Consider the following 3,817-nt stretch of genomic DNA (forward strand, 5'->3'; position numbering starts at 1 on the left):
AACCAACTACTTGCCATAAAAAATTAAGATAAAGGTTTAATAAATATGACAAATAGGCTGTAGTAAGCTCCCCACCTTGAACTAATTTTTTTCTGCCAATATAATTAATGATTCTCACAGATAAAATCCAAAATAATTTTCCATGGCATTTAAAATTCATGTACTGAAAATGTCGCAGCAAAATTTCTTCAACATATGTGTACTTTACACACACACACTCACAAATATATATATATATATATAGTCAAGTAGAAAGCCCTATTTGGTACCAGGCCAATTAACCAGACTATATGTTTTCTATTCTCACATAGCGTTTCCAGAGCAACCACACTCACATTTATTAATTATCTCACTAATTAGTTCTTTATAATAATTGCACGTGCCTTCAGGGAGGATCGAACTCCCGGCCTCTGGTTTACTAGACCAGCGCTCTAGCCACTGAGCTATGAAGGCTTATATATATGGGTCTCAAACCAGAATCATTTCGGGTTATACTTGGTAACAATTTAAAACTCATTTTGAAGCCATCATCTGCACCCTGTGAAATAACCATGTCCTGGAAAACGTTAAATTTTAAAATATTTTTTCAAAAATTACAAGAGTTAAACTGCGAATAAATACCTCCAATATCCCGAAGATTTAATTACAGGTAAACTGAGCACATGCGCACATCCTTAAAAGCAAATGAATGAAACGTAAAAAAAAAAGGAGAGAGAGAAATTTATATTTTCATCTTCGAAAATACTGTGAGATTATTTGTGGTACAGAAAGATTACCCATAAAAGTTTTCTGTCCTTCAAACATATTTGAATCAAATAGGTACTTTACTAGGAAAGATAAAAAAAATGATAAATAATAATTCCTTTAGGTATATCACAGCTTACACGTAAACACCAAGGAAAAAAATCAATAAATACAAAACATGGAAAAAAATAAAAAAAATGGAAAAAATAAAAAAATACAAAACATGGAAAAAAATATCAGTAAATAAAAAACATGGAAAAAATCAATAAATACAAAACACAGATGTGAACTTTAAGTCTCACGGGCGATATGAATTTTCACGATGTACGTATTATAAGAGAGAGAGAGAGAGAGAGAGAGAGAGAGAGAGAGAGAGAGAATAGTGCCGCGTCCCTTAGACCACGAGCTGTAGCCACTTTTTAGCCTTTTACTTTGCCTCTGTCCCTGCTTCCTTTCTTTAAATCTTGCCATCCAACACCCTTTCTACTTCTCTGTACAACTAAGGAATTTCCTACCAGTTTTACCTTTAGATCCACTCTCTGTATCTTTTCATCTTGCTGTCCAACCTCTCCAACTTCTTTTCACTCTCGAGAATGACAGACATTGTCTCAGTCCTTGGCTTGACAGCTTAACTCTCATGAATCAGTCATCTGGCATAAATCGGCTTCATGGAATATCGGGAGATCGCAAAAAGAGTTATAGTAGATTCCTGATTGGCTGTTAATAAGCCAATCACAGGGCTGCAAACTCTCAGTCTCTCGAGAGAGTTCACATAGGCAGGATGCATGAAAGACGTGTCCCTCAGGAGACGTGGAACATACATCCTGCCTATGTGAACTCTCGAGAGAGACTGAGATTTTCCAGCCCTGTGATTGGGTTATCAACAGCCAATCAGGAGCGTCGTAAGGGACGGGCCTAGACATTAGATGCACGGGTGATGTGAATCTACTATAGTGGACAGTGTGAATCCGCAAAACAGGTAGAATTGAAGAGCAGTAAGACTGCAAAACGATGACGTAAACAAATAGGAATCCTACTCCTTTTGCTTATATCTAAAACAATTGAATCTATGCGAGAGAAACTGGACTCCGGGCCAGATAAGGATTGTTTTATGGTGACGCTGTTGCCCAAGACAAAATAATAATGACTACCGATAGATATGCTTAAGGTTCGTGAATATAAATAACAGTAGAGCTTTTTAAGTCTTACTGTGATATAGTGTACATAAAATATAAGTTCCATACTTTCATGCAATAACAAATACTGACTTCAAGACATCCTCAACTATTCCTGGAAGTCTTGTAAACACAGTTACTTTCGACAGACTAAATTCTGGAACTTTCAACTTGCTCCTAACTTTTGAATTGAATGTAAATAAGGACAGTGTTCGATTACTGTGGCCATTTTTCTTCGCTGTAGAACTGGAAGCCATTGCCTAATTGCTTCTTAAGATCTATCATCTGCCAACAGCTCAAGAGAGATGCTCATTGAACGAGTGGTTTACGTGCTCGCCTACCCATTATGTAGTCCCGAGTTCGATTCCCCGCTCTGCCAACATGGAACCAGAGGAATTTGTTTCCGGTGATTAGAAATTAATTTCTCGTTATAATGTGGTTCGGATCCCACAATAACCTGTAGGTCCCGTTGCTAGATAACCAATTGTTTCCTAGCCACGTCAAAATATCTAATGCTTCGGGCCAGCCCTAGGAGAGCTTATAATCAGCTGTGGTTTGTTTAAACTAAGATATACTTAACAGCTCAAGAACGAAGTGCGGAAACATTCTAGCTTGTAAAACCAAGACAGATTTGGAGATTTTCTAACTGACCTTGGAATAGAAGACAAAACTGCGATTAACGTATTTCTTGATATATAAAATGTACTGCTTTATACCAAAATATCTCAAATATTCTGAAGTTACTAAAGAAAGGGATGTAAAAGCATCTTTTCACTGACATTCTTAAACTCACTCACTCACTATCTTGGGATCCTAATCAACAAATCTTTCTACCTATGTATCATACTTTAAAAAAAATTCCAAAGCAACATACACACAAAGTAAAAATGTGGACACTTTCTAGTTTCTAAAGGATTGAGAGAAAAAATTATTTTCCACCTGCCATACCTATCCCACCAAAATGAAAACACCAGAGAAGGTGGAGAAATACAGATAAATATAGAAAGTATAAAGAAATTGCAAAGTGCTTTAGTCGGGCGATTACGTAAGACGTTGAACCTCGCGTATTATGATTGCATTATACAAAATATCTGCGTCCGCTCCTTCGTAACAGCATTGAAAAAAAAAAAGAACTGACTATTTACATTAATATATTCGAGAAGGTGGAAGCTTCTGCTAACAAGAGAAAAAAAAATATGCATTGCAAATGCAGACAAACCCATGCAAAGTAATCACTCTGTATCGGTGAGCCGACCACGAACTGTGATTTCGCCATGGTAATGGATTCATTTGCATTCGCATTATGCGCTTGAAACCCAGAGTGACGTCATCGCCTCGGAGGATCGGGAGAGAAAACACGAATTTCATTCTCACGGCAAAACGCGGAAACTTGTTATTTCTCAAACTTTACATAAAGTGATATTGTTTATGTTTGTTGGAAACGATGGACCTTCGGTAATTTGAATAAAACATAACAAAGAACTTTCATTACCCAAAACAGGTATAATTATGAACTTTAAATGTGGGCGTCTATACCTGAATTTGTAGAGGTTAGTGAAGAAATATGATAATACCTGAATTTGTAGAGGTAAGTGAAGAAATATGATAATACCTGAATTTGTAGAGGTTAGTGAAGAAATTTGATTATATCTGAATCTGTAGAGGTTAGTGAAGAAATATGATTATACATGAATTTGTAGAGGTTAGTGAAGATATATGATTATACATGAATCTGTAGAGGTTAGTGAAGACATTTGATTATACCTGAATTTGTAGAGGTTAGTGAAGAAATATGATTATACCTGAATCTGTAGAGGTTATTGAAGAAATATGATTATACCTGAATTTGTAGAGGTTAGTGAAGAAATGTGATTATACCTGAATTTGTAGAAGTTAGT

General features: G+C 36.0%; 1 non-coding gene across 1 annotated transcript; it reads right to left on the bottom strand.

Annotated features, from left to right (window-relative positions):
- Positions 1-380: 380 nt before the first annotated feature.
- Trnat-agu (transfer RNA threonine (anticodon AGU)) lies at positions 381-453 on the bottom strand. The gene has a single exon. It is a non-coding gene; the product is annotated as a tRNA-Thr (tRNA).
- Positions 454-3,817: the final 3,364 nt, after the last annotated feature.

The sequence above is a fragment of the Macrobrachium nipponense genome, chromosome 42 (assembly GCF_015104395.2).
Source record: "Macrobrachium nipponense isolate FS-2020 chromosome 42, ASM1510439v2, whole genome shotgun sequence".
Classification (NCBI taxonomy): domain Eukaryota; kingdom Metazoa; phylum Arthropoda; class Malacostraca; order Decapoda; family Palaemonidae; genus Macrobrachium; species Macrobrachium nipponense.